This window comes from Salmo salar, unplaced genomic scaffold (assembly GCF_965601325.2).
Source record: "Salmo salar unplaced genomic scaffold, fSalSal1 ptg000221l, whole genome shotgun sequence".
NCBI lineage: Eukaryota > Metazoa > Chordata > Actinopteri > Salmoniformes > Salmonidae > Salmo > Salmo salar.
This window is the reverse complement of record NW_027675333.1, coordinates 2,687,373-2,707,263: the sequence shown is the minus strand read 5'-3', so window position 1 is coordinate 2,707,263 and position 19,891 is coordinate 2,687,373.

Here is a 19,891-nt window from a genome sequence, read left to right as displayed (position 1 = left end):
TAGCAGGGTCTTGTAGATGACCTGGAGCCAGTGGGTTTGGCGACGAGTATGAAGCGAGGGTCAACCAACGAGAGCGTACAGGTCGCAGTGGTGGGTAGTATATGGGGCTTTGGTGACAAAACGAATGGCACTGTGATAGACTGCATCCAATTTATTGAGTAGGGTATTGGAGGCTATTTTGTAAATGACATCGCAGAAGTCGAGGATCGGTAGGATGGTCAGTTTTATAAGGGTATGTTTGGCAGCATGAGTGAAGGATGCTATGTTGCGAAATAGGAAGCCAATTCTAGATTTATTTTTGGATTGGAGATGCTTATAGTGAGTCTGGAAGGAGAGTTTACAGTCTAACCAGACACCTAGGTATTTGTAGTTGTCCACATATTCTAAGTCACAACCTTCCAGAGTAGTGATGCTGGACAGGCGTGCAGGTGCAGGCAGCGATCGGTTGAAGAGCATGCATTTAGTTTTACTTGTATTTAAGAGCAGTTGGTGGCCACGGAAGGAGAGCTGTATGGCATTGAAGCTCGTCTAGAGGTTAGTTAACACCGTGTCCAAAGAAGGGCCAGAAGTATACAGAATAACACCAATAACAGAGGGGGTCTGATCTTTGTGCCTCTGTAAATTTCTCATTATTCACGATTCATTCATGATTATTCATAATCATGGTAGCATCCACATGAATGTAGAAGTGTTCAGAAACATCTTCTATTCTTACTGACAATACAAGTAAAGTGACTCCAAAATGACAGGACATTATTCACCGATCAGTTTCTATTAGGAAAAACATCATCCAAAACACAACCAAAACAAACTGAAAAATGAATTCAACAAGTTTGTAGAATCACAAGCTTGATGTAATCACTGCAGGCATGGAACATGGGACTAAATACTAAACTTACGACTACTTTAATACAATATAAGTGAATTTGTCCAAATAATTAAGACTTCTTCAAATGGGAGAACTACGTACAGAAAGTGCTTTAATTTCTAAATGGTAAAACAGATATGTATGAAAATACCCTCAACTAAAAGGTGACATTCTGTACTGTCACCTAATATGAAACATCTCAAATCCAAAAGGCTGGAGCATAGCACCACATTTAAAACTGTAAGCTTCACTGTCCAAACACATATGGTGTGGACTATGTGTGTCTGGTAAACACATGTGGATCTGGTGAACAGTTATCACTTGTTGACCAACTACAGGAATACTGACCTCAGAGTCTCCAGTTTACAGTGGGGATTCCCCAGTCCAGCAGAGAGCAGCTTCACTCCTGAATCCTTCAGGTCATTGTTACTCAGGTCCAGCTCTCTCAGGTGTGAGGGGTTTGACCTCAGAGCTGAGACCAGAGAAGCACAGCCTTCCTCTGTGACTAGACAGCCTGACAGCCTGCAAAGAGTCAAATCAAATTAAAATCACACTGCTATGCTTTGGTGGTGAAAATAGTGGCAGTATAATTTTTCAACATTTTTCAGATATCAGTGTCCTGAAACCTGCCATATCTATTCGTAAATTAATGTATCATCATTAAAAATGACAAATGATCAAAGTATTGCCTGCAGATAGAAACATGTATAGTACAAATATTTGAGTAGACTGCCCAGACCAGTTTAAAATCAATATCAGTCAAAAGACAGACAGTGAGGTATCAGATTTAGATTGTATTGAGTATACAGTCCACACATATCTATTTTGACAGTGAAGATAACATTTTAAATGTGGCTCTGTACTCCAACATTTTGGATTTCAGATCAAATGTTTCATATGAGGTGACAGTATATAATGTCACCTTTTATTTGAGGGTATTTTAATACATACAGTTGAAGTCAGAAGTTTACATACACCTTAGCCAAATACATTTAAACTCCATTTTTACAATTCCTGACATTTAATCCTAGTAAAAGTCCCCTGTCTTAAGTCAGTTAGGATCACCACTTTATTTTAAGAATGTGAAATGTTAGAATAATAGTAGAGAGAATGATTAATTTCAGCTTTTATTTCTTTCATCACATTCCCAGTGGGTCAGAAGTTTACATACACTCAATTAGTATTTGGTAGCATTGCCTTTAAATGGTTTAACTTGGGTTAAACGTTTCGGGTAGCCTTCTACAAGCTTCCCACAATAAGTTGGGTGAATTTTGGCCCATTCCTCCTGAAAGAGCTGGTGTAACTGAGTCAGGTTTGTAGGCCTCTTGCTCGCACACGCTTTTTCAGTTCTGCCCACAAATTTTCTATAGGATTGAGGTCAAGGTTTTGTGATGGCCACTCCAATACCTTGACTTTGTTGTCCTTAATCCATTTTGCCACAACTTTGGAAGTATGCTTGGGGTCATTGTCCATTTGGAAGACCCATTTGTGACCAAGCTTTAACTTCCTGACTGATGTCTCGAGATGTTGCTTCAATATATCCACAATTTTCCTGCCTCATGATGCCATCTATTTTGTGAAGTGCGCCAGTCCCTCCTGCAGCAAAGCACCCCCACAACATGATGCTGCCACCGCCGTGCTTCACAGTTGGGATGGTATGATGGCTGTGTGGTCCCATGGTGTTTAGACTTGCGTACTATTGATTTAACGTGTTACCTTCAGGCGTTTGGAAATTGCTCCCAAGGATGAAGCAGACTTGTGGAGGTCTACAATTTTTTTTCTGAGATTTTGGCTGATTCCTTTTCATTTTCCCATGATGTCAAGCAAAGAGGCACTGAGTTTGAAGGTAGGCCTTGAAATACATCCAAATTATGTCAATTAGTCTATCAGATGCTTCTAAAGCCATGACATAATTTTCTGGAATTTTCCAAGCTGTTTAAAGGCACAGTCAACTTAGTGTATGTAAACTTCTGACCCACTGGAATTGTGATACAGTGAATTATAAGTGAAATAATCTGTCTGTAATCAATTGTTTCAAAAATTACTTGTGTCATGCACAAAGTAGATGTCCTAAACGACTTGCCAAAACTATATAGTTTGTTAACAAGAAATTTGTGGAGAGGTTCAAAAACACGTTTTAATAACTCCAACCTAAGTGTATGTACACTTCCGACTTCAACTGTATGTGATTGACGATTAAAAATTAAATTCTGATGATGCCATGATTAAGAAAAATCATGAATAAATCATGAATCAGAATGAGTGAGAAAGTTACAGAGGCCACAACAGAACATGCTAACCTCTCACCATTACCAATAACAGAGGCTACAACAAAACATGCTAACCTCTCACCATTACCAATACCAGAGGCTACAACAAAACATGCTAACCTCTCACCATTACCAATAACAGAGGATACAACAAAACATGCTAACCTCTCACCATTACCAATAACAGAGGATACAACAAAACATGCTAACCTCTCACCATTACCAATAACAGAGTCTACAACAAAACAGCTAACCTCTCACCATTACCAATAACAGAGGCTACAACAAAACATGCTAACCTCTCACTATTACCAATAACAGAGGCTACAACAAAACATGCTAACCTCTCACCATTACCAATAACAGAGGATACAACAAAACATGCTAACCTCTCACCATTACCAATAACAGAGGCTACAACAAAACATGCTAACCTCTCACCATTACCAATAACAGAGGCTACAACAAAACATGCTAACCTCTCACCATTACCAATAACAGAGGCTACAACAAAACATGCTAACCTCTCACCATTACCAATAACAGAGGATACAACAAAACATGCTAACCTCTCACAATTACCAATAACAGAGGGGGTTTGATCTTTGTTAGTAGAATCACAAGCTTGATGTAATCACTGCAGGTGTCAGGAATCCCGCTTCCTGAGTCTGTTTCTGCCTGAGCTGACTGTTTTCTGTTTGGAGTCTAAGGGTGCGTTCAGAAACCTATCTGGTTGCTAGGCAACGAAGTTAGGCGGGAGATCTAGTGATATTATTACCCTGTCTGGTTGCCAGGCGACGAAGTTAGGCGGGAGATCTAGTGATTACCCTACACCTGCATCTCATCAACCTTCTGCACACCTGGTCCTGATCATCACCTCTTCATAAGCCCTGAGCTGACATCCATTCCCTGCTGGATCGTTAGCAACGAACAGCCTCATGTTTCCTGAGCTAGTCTTGTTGTTTTGTTCTTGTTACTGGTTACTCCCCCCCCCCGTTTACTCTGTCTACAGTCATCCTCCCGGAACATTCAACTCCCTTGCCTGGCCGTCGGTGGATACAGTGACGTCATTGAATCCTCCCATCTACTCTCATCAACTCACCTCCGCTTCGTCTCCTGGATCACTCAAATTACACATCAAGACTACCAATAAATACTCACCTTCATTTTACTCACCTTGTCCTGGTCTGCTTCTGGGTTCTGTCTTAGAGAAACGTGACAGCAGGCATGGAATATGGGACAACATGCTAAACTTATGACTACTTTAATACACTATAAGTAATATGTCCGAATAATTACGACTTTTTCAAATGGGAGAACTACATGCATAAAGTACTTTCATATCTGATAATACTGACCTCAGAGTCTCCAGTTTACAGTGGGGATTCCCCAGTACAGCAGAGAGCAGCTTCACTCCTGAATCCTTCAGGTCATTGTTACTCAGGTCCAGCTCTCTCAGGTGTGAGGGGTTTGACCTCAGAGCTGAGACCAGAGAATCACAGCCTTCCTCTGTGACTCCACAGCCTGACAGCCTGCAAAGAGTCTAATCATATTAAAACCACACTGCTATTCTTTGGAGACAAAGAGATCATGACTTCAAACACATTGTTAATTTAGTGTAGAAGGACAATGGCAGATGCATTTGGTTAATTCTCCCAAACAACATATAGATTCTTCTTCTGTCTCCTAGAATTGTATGGTCATATTGTTATACTATACTAATGTGAAAATCAATGCATTTATTCAATGTTTTCAATATAATATTATACACATATTATAATGCATATTTTTCTTTAACCTGAATATTTCTTCCTGATGAATACTTCTTATATGTCATTTTATGTACTCACAGAACAGCTCTGGAGGCTTTGACCACTGGCAGCATGCTCAGAAGACCTTTCTCTGATCTGGAGTATTTATTCAGGTCAAACACATCCAGCTCCTTTTCTGAAGTCAGCAACACAAAGACCAGAGCTGACCACTGTGCAGGTGACAGGTTGGGTTTTGAGACACTTCCTGAGCTCAGGTAGCTTTGGATCTCCTCCACTAGAGAATGGTCATTCAGTTCATTCAGACAGTGGAACAGATTTATGCTCCTCTCTGGAGAGAGATTCTCCCTGATCTTCTCCTTGATGTACTTGACTGTTTTTTCATGGGTCTTTGAGCTACTTCTTGTCTTTGTCAGTAGACCTCGTAAGTGCTTCTGATTGGACTTCAGTGAGAGTCCCAGAAGGAAGCGGAGGAACAGGTCCAGGTTTCCCGTCTCACTGTGTAAGGCTTTATCCACAGCACTTTTGTAGAAAGAAACTTCAGACTTGTCTCTGAACAGCGCAGAAAGGTTCCTGGACGTTGATTGCGGTTCGGCCATTAGATTCTCATTGTTGTTGATGAATGAGAGGAACACATATACAGCAGCCAGAAACTCCTGAATGCTCAGATGAACGAAGCAGTACACCTTGTCCTGGTACAGCGAAAATTCCTCTTTAAAGAGCTGTGTGCACAATCCTGAGTACACCGAGGCTTCATTGACATCAATGCCAGCCTCTTTCAGGTCTTCTTCATAGAAAATCAGATTGCCATTCACAAGCTGTTGAAAAGCCAGTTTTCCCAGTGACAGAATGCTCTCTTTATTCCAGTGTGGACCTGTCTCTTCTTTCCCAAGATACTTTTCATTCTTCTGTTTGGTATGAAACACCACAAGGTGTGTGTACATCTCAGTCAGAGTCTTGGGCATCTCTTCTCTCTTAAGTTTCAGCAGGTTTTCAAGGACTGTTGCAGAAATCCAACAGAAGACTGGAATGTGGCACATGATGTGGAGGCTCCTTGATGTCTTTATGTGTGAGATGATTCTGTTGGCCAGGTCCTCATCGCTGAATCTCTTCCTGAAGTACTCCTCCTTCTGTGGGTCATTGAACCCTCGTACCTCTGTCACCTGGTCAACACACTCTGAAGGGATCCTATTGGCTGCTGCAGGTCGGGTAGTTATCCAGAGGAGAGCAGAGGAAAGCAGATTTCCCTTGATGAGATTTGTCAGCAGAACATCCACTGAGGTTGACTCTGTGACGTCACAACAGATCTCGTTCTTCTGGAAGTCTAGGGGCAGTCGGCACTCATCCAGACCATCAAAGATGAACAGAACTTTGTACTTGTTGTAGATGGAGATTCTTGATTGTTTGGTTTCCATTGAGAAGTGATTAAGAAGTTCAATGAAAGTGTGTTTGTCCTCTTTCATCAAATTCAGCTCCCGAAAAGGGAATGAAAACACAAATTGAACATCCTGATTTGCTTTTCCTTCAGCCCAGTCCAGAATGAACTTCTGCACAGAGACTGTTTTTCCAATGCCAGCGACTCCCTTTGTCAGCACAGTTCTGATAAGTTTGTCTTGTCCAGTTAAGGGTTTGAAGATGTCGTTACATTTGATTGCAGTCTCTGGTCTTGCTTGTTTCCTGGTTGTTGTCTCAATCTGTCTCAGCTCATGTTCATTATTGACCTGTCCTGTTCCACCCTCTGTGATGTAGAGCTCTGTGTAGATCTGATTGAGAAGTGTTGGGTTTCCTTGTTTAGCGATTCCCTCAAATACACATTGAAACTTCTTCTTTAGATTAGATTTGAGTTCACGTTGGCAAATCACAGCAAGCTCATCTGAATCTAGAAATAACACAGAGGATATTAATATTACATCTGTTTTAATGTCTACAGTATTGAAGGACTGTTAAAGTTTTTAAATAATAATTTATTCTCTTAACTGACTGTATAAATGTGTAAATGTTTTCTTAATGCATTCCAGACTGGTGTGACTGATTATATTATTATTGGTGTTATTGATGGTATTATTAATGTTGTCTCACTGTCTCTGTCTCTCTCTCTCTAAATTAATCAACACAACACATCCCTTCTGCTACTTGATGAGGCCACTAGGTGTTGTGTTAAGGCTGATACAATATCATTGAGTTACACAGCTACTTTAGCTGTACTTTAGCCACAGCTTTTAAATGTTATAAAACATCATTCAACATGAGGCAGACAGATCTTACATTTCTCCAGTGTGTCAGCGAGCTCCTTCTGGTTCATTTTCCTCAGGACGTGCAGTGTGATCTTCAGAGCCCCCTCTCTGGCACTGCTCTCCTGCTTCTCATCTTCAGCATCCACCACTTCCTCATCCTGCTTCTGACTCTCAAAGCATTCTGGGAGTTCTGGACTAAGAATCCTCTTGAACATCTTCAGCTCGTTCTTCACAAATGTCATAATTTTCTCTTCAAGCAACTAAAATAAATCAAGTAAATAAGTTAAGCAAGAGAAGAAATGCTTTCTCATTAACACATTAATGAATAATTGACAGATCAACTTTACTTGAGGTAAACAAAAACAAAAGTACATAACAGGATCACATACACTGAATATAGAGTCCAGGTCTGTTTGATGACTCTGGGAAGACTGACCACTGAGAATCTCTGACTCTGATCTCTCATGTTGGTTTCTGTGGACAGAACATGAGATTACATCTCCTCATCCAGGGAGTACACACACACACACACACACACACACACACACACACACACACACACACACACACACACACACACACACACACAAAGGGAATGTTGTGTTTGTTTAACATTATTTTAGGACTATGAAAATGGACAGTATTAGCCTATGGATTATGAAAACAACCAAAAGAAAATGTGAAAATGGGAGAGGAGAAATGACTAGAGACAGTGTTGTTTAACTCACTGACCATGACCCATGAGTTCTTCTTACCTTTGTTCAGTAGAAAAGTCTCCCTCTCTAAAGGATATAGGAAGATTCATAGACAGGTCACTCTTCATGGACACACAGCTGGGTATAGGGGAGGCTGGTCTCTCCTGCTTGATTGGACTTCAACACAACAGAGACAAACATTACATCTCTCATCTACTCTGATCTCAGATGGGAAACATAAGAAGAGTTCCAAAACGCAACATATCACTTTACAGAAATGAGCTTTTATTGTTTAATGAAATTATGTATTAATTATTACATCTCTCACAGACAAGGATTTGTTTAAAATCTATCACTTGATGGTTTCATTTCAGAGAGACAAAAATCATGTTTTTTCTTGCAAAATGCTATATACCTCACTCTCAAATGTGACCGACCGGCTCAATTTGGTAATTAACTAAATAACTACATATATAGTGATTTTGGTTTATGTCAGTTTAATTGTTTGTTATGGTATAAGTTGTTATTTTATGATTGTAAGTGATACAATTAACTAGTAATTCTCAGTAATTACTACTTTAGTAAGGAATAACACATTTTTTCAGTACTACTGCAGTTGCTAAATAATTCCAATAGATGGGAACATAAGACCACAATGACATTTCAGAATATTAGTTTAGTTTTCTCCCTGGATACACCACCACTCCCCGCGCTTCCTGCAGAACCCCTGCAGTACCTCTGCAGACCCCGGATTGAGAACCCCTGATTTAGCAGATGCTCTTATCCAGAGAGATTTACAGTAAGTGCATTCACCTTAAGATAGCTATTTATTTAGGAAATAAACTTAATGAATTATTCATAAAATTGTTATCTCACCTCTTAGCTTTGGTGTCATGTCCCCCAGAGAGATGCATTTTGGAGGCAGGGGCCCCCTCCTCTCTCTCCCCAGAGAGACTCATTTTAGAGCACTGACCCCTGTAAACAGAGATCCAGCATGTTGGTTGTGGTTAACACAGTGACAACTAAACAGAGATCCAGCATGTTGGTTGTGGTTAACACAGTGACAACTAAACAGAGATCCAGCATGTTGGTTGTGGTTAACACAGTAACAACTAAACAGAGATCCAGCATGTTGGTTGTGGTTTACACAGTGACAACTAAACAGAGATCCAGCATGTTGGTTGTGGTTAACACAGTGACAACTAAACAGAGATCCAGCATGTTGGTTGTGGTTAACACAGTAACAACTAAACAGAGATCCAGCATGTTGGTTGTGGTTTACACAGTGACAACTAAACAGAGATCCAGCATGTTGGTTGTGGTTAACACAGTGACAACTAAACAGAGATCCAGCATGTTGGTTGTGGTTAACACAGTAACAACTAAACAGAGATCCAGCATGTTGGTTGTGGTTAACACAGAGACAACTAAACAGAGATCCAGCATGTTGGTTGTGGTTAACACAGTGACAACTAAACAGAGATCCAGCATGTTGGTTGTGCTTAACACAGTGACAACTAAACAGAGATCCAGCATGTTGGTTGTGGTTAACACAGTGACAACTAAACAGAGATCCAGCATGTTGGTTGTGGTTAACTCAGTGACAACTAAACAGAGATCCAGCATGTTGGTTGTGGTTAACACAGTGACAACTAAACAGAGATCCAGCATGTTGGTTGTGGTTAACACAGTGACAACTAAACAGAGATCCAGCATGTTGGTTGTGGTCAACACTGTGAAAACTAAACAGAGATCCAGCATGTTGGTTGTGGTTAACACAGTGACAACTAATAATTGTATTCATTATCTCTTAGAAATAAAACAGTTTACTAACAGACACATCCAAACAGTCAGGTGATTTAATGTAATTACTTTTTCTAGCCCAATGACTACTCAAAACCCTCCCACAAGGCCTGAAAACTAACTAATAGCCCCTGATAGGCCTACATCTTATTCTGGGGCGGCAGGTAGCCTTGTGGTTAGAGCGTTGGGGCGGCAGGTAGCCTAGTGGTTAGAGCGATAGGTAGCCTAGTGGTGAGAGCGTTAGGTAGCCTAGTGGTTAGAGCGTTAGGTAACCTAGTGGTTAGAGCGTTAGGTAGCCTAGTGGTTAGAGCGTTAGGTAGCCTAGTGGTTAGAGCGTTGGGGCGGTAGGTAGCCTAGTGGTTAGAGCGTTAGGGAGCCTAGTGGTTAGAGTGTAGGGGCGGCAGGTAGTCTAGTGGTTAGAGGGTTGGGGTGGCAGGTAGCCTAGTGGTTAGAGGGGGGGGGGCGGCAGGTAGCCTAGTGGTTAGAGCGTTGAGGCGGCAGGTAGCCTAGTGGTTAGAGCGTTGGAGCGGCAGGTAGCCTAGTGGTTAGAGCGTTGGGGCGGCAGGTAGCCTAGTGGTTAGAGCGTTGGGGCGTCAGTTTGCCTAGTGGTTAGAGTGGAGGGGCGGCAGGTAGCCTAGTGGTTAGAACGTTGGAGCGGCAGGTAGCCTAGTGGTTAGAGCGTTGGAGCGGCAGGTAGCCTAGTGGTTAGAGCGTTGGAGCGGCAGGTAGCCTAGTGGTTAGATCGTTGGAGCGGCAGGTAGCCTAGTGGTTAGAGGGGGGGGACGGCAGGTAGCCTAGTGGTTAGAGCGTTGGGGTGGCAGGTAGCCTAGTGGTTAGAGCGTTGGGGCGGCAGGTAGCCTAGTGGTTAGAGCGTTGGGGCGGCAGGTAGCCTAGTGGTTAGAGCGTTGGGGTGGCAGGTAGCCTAGTGGTTAGAGTGTTGGGGTGGCAGGTAGCCTAGTGGTTAGAGCGTTGGGGCGGCAGGTAGCCTAGTGGTTAGAGCGTTGGGGCGGCAGGTAGCCTAGTGGTTAGAGCGTTGGGGTGGCAGGTAGCCTAGTGGTTAGAGTGTTGGGGTGGCAGGTAGCCTAGTGGTTAGAGCGTTGGGGCGGCAGGTAGCCTAGTGGCTAGAGCGTTGGAGCGGCAGGTAGCCTAGTGGTTAGAGCGTTGGAGCGGCAGGTTGCCTAGTGGTTAGAGCGTTGGGGAGGCAGGTAGCCTAGTGGTTAGAGCGTTGGGGCGGCAGGTAGCCTAGTGGTTAGAGCGTTGGAGCGGCAGGTAGCCTAGTGGTTAGAGCGTTGGAGCGGCAGGTAGCCTAGTGGTTAGAGCGTTGGGGCGGCAGGTAGCATAGTGGTTAGAGCGTTGGAGCGGCAGGTTGCCTAGTGGTTAGAGCGTTGGGGTGGCAGGTAGCCTAGTGGTTAGAGCGTTGGGGCGGCAGGTAGTCTAGTGGTTAGAGCGTTGGAGCGGCAGGTAGCCTAGTGGTTAGAGCGTTGGAGCGGGAGGTAGCCTAGTGGTTAGAGCGTTGGGGCGGCAGGTAGCCGGACGCACGCGCGCACACGCACGCACACAGGGAGGAAATGTTGTGTTTGTTTACTGTTTTAGGACTGTGAAAATGGACATAAGGAAAAGCCTATGGATTATGAAAACAACAACAATAAATGGGAAAAGGGGAGAGGAGAAATGACTAGAGACAGTGTTGTTTAACTCACTGACCAATGAGTTCTTCTTACCTTTGTTCAGTAGAAAAGTCTCCCTCTCTAAACTCTATAGGTAGACCCATAGACTTGTCACTCTTCATGGACACACAGCAGGGAACAGGGGAGGCTGGTCTCTCCTGCTTGTTTGGGCTTCAACAGAACAGAGACAAACATAACATCTCTCATCTACTCTGAGCTCAGATGGGGAAACATAAGAGTTTCATTACAAAACGCTATAAATCACTTTTCAGAAATGTTGGTAAATTATCTCATTGTTTAAAGAAATGATTAAACCACTACAAGGCTTTATATAGACTTTTAAAGTGGGTAATTTCCACAACAAATGCACATTTGCTGTTATTTTCCCAACGTGAGAAACTGGGTCAAATTAACATGGCATCTGCAAGTGAATTCATCTTTAGATATCTAGGTGGGACAACCACATATCACAGTTAAATATACTGGATACCAACATTCCACTCCTGATAAACAATGGATATATAGATATCTAGGTGGATATATAGATATCTAGGTGGATATATAGATATCTAGGTGGATATATAGATATCTAGGTGGATATATATAAATCTAGGTGGATATATAGATATCTAGGTGGATATATAGATATCTAGGTGGATATATAGATATCTAGGTGGATATATAGATATCTAGTTGGATATATAGATATCTAGGTGGATATATAGATATCTAGGTGGATATATAGATATCTAGGTAGATATATAGATATCTAGGTGGATATATAGATATCTAGGTGGATATATAGATATCTAGGTGGATATATAGATATCTAGGTGGATATATAGATGTATAGGTGGATATATAGATGTCTAGGTGGATATATAGATATCTAGGTGGATATATAGATATCTAGGTGGATATATAGATGTCTAGGTGGATATATAGATATCTAGGTGTATATATAGATATCTAGGTGGATATAGCGTTTTGCAAAGAAACACAGTTTCATACACATCTAAAATCTAGAACAGTTATATAGAATGTACCCATAAGCAATCATTTCTGAATAAAAAGCATTTTAGAATATACATTCTTAAACAATATTGTCAGCTCACCTCTTAGTTTTTGTGTCATGTCCCCCAGAGATGCTCATTTTAGAGGCAGGACCCCCCTCCTCTCTCTCCCCAGAGAGTCTAATTTTAGAGGCAGGGCCCCCCTCCTCTCTCTCCCCAGGGAGACACATTTTAGAGGCAGGACCCCCCTCCTCTCTCTCCCCAGAGAGATTCATTTTAGAGCACTGAGCCCTAAACAGAGATACATGTTGGTTGTGGTTAACAAAGTAACAACTAAACAGAGATCCAACATGTTGGTTGTGGTTAACACAGTGACAACTAAACAGAGATCCAGCATGTTGGTTGTGGTTAACACAGTAACAACTAAACAGAGATCCAACATGTTGGTTGTGTTTAACACAGTGACAACTAAACAGAGATCCAGCATGTTGGTTGTGGTTCACACAGTGACAACTAATAATTTTATTCATTATCTCTTAGAAATAAAACAGTTTACTAACAGACACATCCAAACAGTCAGGTGATTTAATGTAATTTCTTTTTCTAGCCCAATGACTACTCAAAACCCTCCCACAAGGCCTGAAAACTAACTAATAGCCCCTGATAGGCCTACATCTTATTCTGGGGCGGCAGGTAGCCTAGTGGTTAGAGCGTTGGGGCGGCAGGTAGCCTAGTGGTTAGAGCGTTGGGGCGGCAAGTAGCCTAGTGGTTAGAGCGTTAGGTAGCCTAGTGGTTAGAGCGTTGGGGCAGCAGGTAGCCTGGTGGTTAGAGCGTTGAGGCGGCAGGTAGCCTAGTGGTTAGAGCGTTGGGGCGGCAAGTAGCCTAGTGGTTAGAGCGTTGGGGCGGCAGGTAGCCTAGTGGTTAGAGCGTTAGGTAGCCTAGTGGTTAAAGCGTTAGGTAGCCTAGTGGTTAGAGCGTTAGGTAGCCTAGTGGTTAGAGCGTTGGGGCGGTAGGTAGCCTAGTGGTTAGAGCGTTGGGGCGGCAGGTAGCCTAGTGGTTAGAGCGTTAGGTAGCCTAGTGGTTAGAGCGATAGGTAGTGGTTAGAGCGTTAGGTAGCCTAGTGGTTAGAGCGTTAGGTAGCCTAGTGGTTAGAGCGTTAGGTAGCCTAGTGGTTAGAGCGTTAGGTAGCCTAGTGGTTAGAGCGTTGGGGCGGTAGGTAGCCTAGTGGTTAGAGCGCTAGGTAGCCTAGTGGTTAGAGTGTAGGGGCGGCAGGTAGCCTAGTGGTTAGAGCATTGGGGTGGCAGGTAGCCTAGTGGTTAGAGCGTTGGGGTGGCAGGTAGCCTAGTGGTTAGAGCGTTGGGGTGGCAGGTAGCCTAGTGGTTAGAGCGTTTGGGCGGCAGGTAGCCTAGTGGTTAGAGCATTGGTGCGGCAGGTAGCCTAGTGGTTAGAGCGTTGGAGCGGCAGGTAGCCTAGTGGTTAGAGCATTGGTGCGGCAGGTAGCCTAGTGGTTAGAGCGTTGGGGCAGCAGGTAGCCTAGTGGTTAGAGCGTTGGGGCGGCAGGTAGCCTAGTGGTTAGAGTGTTGGGGCAGTAACCGTTAGGTTGCAGGATTGAATCCCAGAGCTGCCAAGGTAAAAATCTGTCGTTCTGCCCCTGAACAAGGCAGTTAACCCACTGTGTTCCCCGGTAGGCCATCATTGTAAATAAGAATTTGTTATCAACTGACTTGCCAAGTTAAATAAAGGTTTAAAAAAAATAATGTGTTAACCTTCAGTAGCTGTAGTATAATACTATGGTAATGAACTGAACAGGTCTATCTAATATTAATACTATGGTAATGAACTGAACAGGTCTATCTAATATTAATACTATGGTAATGAACAGAACAGGTCTATCTAATATTAATACTATGGTAATGAACTGAACAGGTCTATCTAATATTAATACTATGGTAATGAACTGAACAGGTCTATCTAATATTAATACTATGGTAATGAACTGAACAGGTCTATCTAATATTAATACTATGGTAATGAACTGAACAGGTCTATCTAATATTAATACTATGGTAATGAACTGAACAGGTCGATGAATCTAATATTAATACTATGGTAATGAACTGAACAGGTCTATGAATCTAATATTAATACTATGGTAATGAACTGAACAGGTCTATGAATCTAATATTAATACTATGGTAATGAACTGAACAGGTCTATGAATCTAATATTAATACTATGGTAATGAACTGAACAGGTCTATCTAATATTAATACTATGGTAATGAACTGAACAGGTCTATGAATCTAATATTAATACTATGGTTATAAACTGAACAGGTCTATGAATCTAATATTAATACTATGGTAATGAACTGAACAGGTCTATCTAATATGAATACTATGGTAATGAACTGAACAGGTCTATGAATCTAATATTATTACTATGGTAATGAACTGAACAGGTCTATCTAATATTAATACTATGGTAATGAACTGAACAGGTCTATCTAATATTAATACTATGGTAATGAACTGAACAGGTCTATGAATCTAATATTAATACTATGGTTATGAACTGAACAGGTCTATGAATCTAATATTAATACTATGGTAATGAACTGAACAGGTCTATCTAATATTAATACTATGGTAATGAACTGAACAGGTCTATCTAATATTAATACTATGGTAATGAACTGAACAGGTCTATCTAATATTAATACTATGGTAATGAACTGAACAGGTCTATCTAATATTAATACTATGGTAATGAACTGAACAGGTCTATCTAATATTAATACTATGGTTATGAACTGAACAGGTCTATGAATCTAATATTAATACTATGGTAATGAACTGAACAGGTCTATCTAATATTAATACTATGGTAATGAACTGAACAGGTCTATCTAATATTAATACTATGGTAATGAAAAGAACAGGTCTATCTAATATTAATACTATGGTAATGAACTGAACAGGTCTATGAATCTAATATTAATACTATGGTAATGAACTGAACAGGTCTATCTAATATTAATACTATGGTAATGAACTGAACAGGTCTATCTAATATTAGTACTATGGTAATGAACTGAACAGGTCTATGAATCTAATATTAATACTATGGTAATGAACTGAACAGGTCTATGAATCTAATATTAATACTATGGTAATGAACTGAACAGGTCTATTTAATATTAATACTATGGTAATGAACTGAACAGGTCTATGAATCTAATATTAATACTATGGTAATGAACTGAACAGGTCTATAAATCTAATATTAATACTATGGTTATGAACTGAACAGGTCTATCTAATATTAATACTATGGTAATGAACTGAACAGGTCTATAAATCTAATATTAATACTATGGTAATGAACTGAACAGGTCTATCTAATATTAATACTATGGTAATGAACTGAACAGGTCTATCTATTATTAATGCTATGGTAATGAACTGAACAGGTCTATCTAATATTAATACTATGGTAATGAACTGAACAGGTCTATGAATCTAATATTGATACTATGGTAATGAACTGAACAGGTCTATGAATCTAATATTAATACTATGGTAATGAACTGAACAGGTCTATGAATCTAATATTAATACTATGGTAATGAACTGAACAGGTCTATGAATCTAATATTAATACTATGGTAACGAACTGAACAGGTCTATGCATCTAATACTATGGTAATGAACTGAACAGGTCTATGAATCTAATATTAATACTATGGTAATGAACTGAACAAGTCTATGAAGCTAACATTAATACTATGGTAATGAACTGAACAGGTCGATGAATCTAATATTAATACTATGGTAATGAACTGAACAGGTCGATGAATCTAATATTAATACTATGGTAATGAACTGAACAGGTCGATGAATCTAATATTAATACTATGGTAATGAACTGAACAGGTCAATGAAGCTAATATTAATACTATGGTAATGATCTGAACAGGTCTATGAAGCTAATATTAATACTATGGTAATGAACTGAACAGGTCGATGCTTGTCAACAACAGCCAGTGTTTTATTACCTGTAGCCTAATCTGACTGTTACCTTCAATCTAATGCATTCTAACATCTGATCAGCCATTGAGACAGAACTGTTACCTTCAATCTAATGCATTCTAACATCTGATCAGCCATTGAGATAGAACTGTTACCTTCAATCTAATGCATTCTAACATCTGATCAGCCATTGAGATAGAACTGTTACCTTCAATCTAATGTATTCTAACATCTGATCAGCCATTGAGATAGAACTGTAACCTTCAATCTAATGTATTCTAACATCTGATCAGCCATTGAGATAGAACTGTTACCTTCAATCTAATGCATTCTAACATCTGATCAGCCATTTAGACAGAACTGTTACCATGGTCACACTTGATAACTTCCAATTGAATTAACTAAACTTGGACATTAATAGTTGCATAATAACACAAGGCTACAACAACAATAAACTGAAGTTACAGGCTATTTATTCAATCATTTTACCAGCTCCAGGTAGGCTACACAAGTGACACAAAATGATTTGCAACGACTCCAGTCATTTCAACATATTTATAGTATTAAATGGTACAGTAGCCTAGGTAGGCATAAAGATTAATAGGCTACAGTAGCCTAGGTAGGCATAAAGTTTAATAGGTTACAGTAGCCTAGGTAGGCATAAAGATTAATAGGCTACAGTAGCCTAGATAGGCATAAAGATTAATAGGCTACAGTAGCCTAGATAGGCATACAGATTAATAGGCTACAGTAGCCTAGATAGGCATACAGATTAATAGGCTACAGTAGCCTAGATAGGCATAAAGATTAATAGGCTACAGTAGCCTAGATAGGCATAAAGATTAATAGGCTACAGTAGCCTAGATAGGCATACAGATTAATAGGCTACAGTAGCCTAGATAGGCATAAAGATTAATAGGCTACAGTAGCCTAGATAGGCATACAGATTAATAAGCTACAGTAGCCTAGATAGGCATACAGATTAATAGGCTACGGTAGCCTAGATAGGCATACAGATTAATAGGCTACAGTAGCCTAGATAGGCATAAAGATTAATAGGCTACATTAGCCTAGGTAGGCATAAAGATTAATAGGTTACAGTAGCCTAGGTAGGCATAAAGATTAATAGGCTACAGTAGCCTAGGTAGGCATAAAGTTTAATAGGTTACAGTAGCCTAGGTAGGCATAAAGATTAATAGGCTACAGTAGCCTAGATAGGCATAAAGATTAATAGGCTACAGTAGCCTAGATAGGCATAAAGATTAATAGGCTACAGTAGCCTAGATAGGCATACAGATTAATAGGCTACAGTAGCCTAGATAGGCATACAGATTAATAGGCTACAGTAGCCTAGATAGGCATACAGATTAATAGGCTACAGTAGCCTAGATAGGCATAAAGATTAATAGGCTACATTAGCCTAGATAGGCATACAGATTAATAGGCTACAGTAGCCTAGATAGGCATAAAGATTAATAGGCTACAGTAGCCTAGATAGGCATAACGATTAATAGGCTACAGTAGCCTAGATAGGCATAACGATTAATAGGCTACAGTAGCCTAGATAGGCATAAAGATTAATAGGCTACAGTAGCCTAGATAGGCATAAAGATTAATAGGCTACATTAGCCTAGATAGGCATACAGATTAATAGGCTACTTGATGTTCAACAGATGTTTAATTCTCCACATTTAATGTCAGTTTCATTGTGGAGTTTTTCTCATAACAGAAGCACATGATGGAGTTCCAGAACTTTCATTTCACATTTCCACTCCAGAGACCCAAGAACTGAGCATGCGTAGAAACCTTAGTTGATAGGTAATCGACTAGCTGGGCTGTTCTCCAGACTCCGTGTGTAGGGACTTGTACAATGCTTGAACAAGGCTAGTGAAATTGACATTTGTGTCTGTCTGTATTCTTGGTATCTTTCACTAGATGGCAGTAAACACCTGCTGTAACTAGACTTTACAACAACAGTGACCACGTTAACATGCACACCAATATCCCGTTATTATTCTAGGTACTCTGAAGTATTGTGTTTTTAAATTGATGCATGTACACATCTTATCCCATTTACTGTTGTTTCTGCTGTCTCCTCAGGCTGTTTCACATATTATGTTTTCATCTGATTGTCGAAAAAAATCTAACTCAAAAAACAGGCTACCTGTGCGGTTTGATACTCTGTACTGGACTGTATAGCCTACTGGCTACAATTTAGACACATTTCTGCCTATAATTTTCAACATTTGGTAGGCCATTTGTTTGTCAAATATAGTTTGATACATGCAGCTTCTCTTCTGTCATAAATTGTTGCCCCAGAAGACTAAATAAAGTAGTTCTCTCCAGAATAATAATTTACATTGATAGAATGAATGCATTAGTAATCCACTAAAGTTGACCTTTAGTTTAGGGACCGGGGAGAAAACGCAATAACTCCAGAACAGTGGAAAGATTGGTCCTGTGCAAAATGTCATCAGTCTGAAGGGTTTAGTTTAGGGACCGGGGAGAAAACTCAATAACTCCAGAACAGTGGAAAGATTGGTCCTGTGCAAAATGTCCATATGTCATCCGTCTGAAGGGTTTTAAGGAAATGAAAAGCTGAGAAAAAGATGAAACACGTTTCTGATAAGGTTGAAAGTACCGTCTGCTTGCATCATAGTGTCAAAGATAACACCTTACACTCTCATTCACATTATCTCAAGAGATACTGAAATAAATAATATTTCTCCACGCCTAAATTAACATTTGTTGTTTCATTTAAATGCAAAAAATGCATAATTCTGCATTTCATATTATATTCGTTTATAGGCCTACAGTCAGTGTCCAGATTTCAGTTAATATTATATTAGTTTATAGGCCTACAGTCAGTGTCCAGATTTCAGTTAATATTATATTAGATTATAGGCCTACAGTCACTACAGTCAGTGTCCAGATTTCAGTTAATATTATATTAGATTATAGGCCTACAGTCAGTGTCCAGATTTCAGTTAACGTTACTATTTAATTTAACCCATTTGAATTGAAATGAGGAATATTCTGTTTATTTATGGCTACAGGGATACTCGTGAACGGGATATCAGAGAACACCGCAGTTCCGGGAGAGTAGTGGGGGAAACCATTCACCTCAGAAAGAGGGGTGATATTAATAACGTTTCCTTTCATTATGTGTTGTCGAATTCATAAAAATATATTTTCTGCCATTGTAGTAAGGTTGTTAATACGAGAGGTCTTCAGACTTACCATTTTTGTATTATTTTCCTTGAAAGAACAAGTAGAGGGTTTTGAGTGCTTCTCCCCTATTTGGAAAGTTGGTCTGCCTGCTGTTCAGTCAGAGATATTCTGACAGGACGTCTCCTTCTGCTGGACATAAAAACTGTTTAAAACTCTAAAACACTATAGTGTATCTGGAACACTGGTTCATATATCACAAAGTCAATAGCGAATGTGACTATGTATATATTTATGTTGTATTTAAAGCATATTTCTGCAAGTTTATCAGGTGTCTGCTAGCTTAGCTAGCCATGATAATGACGAGCTAACT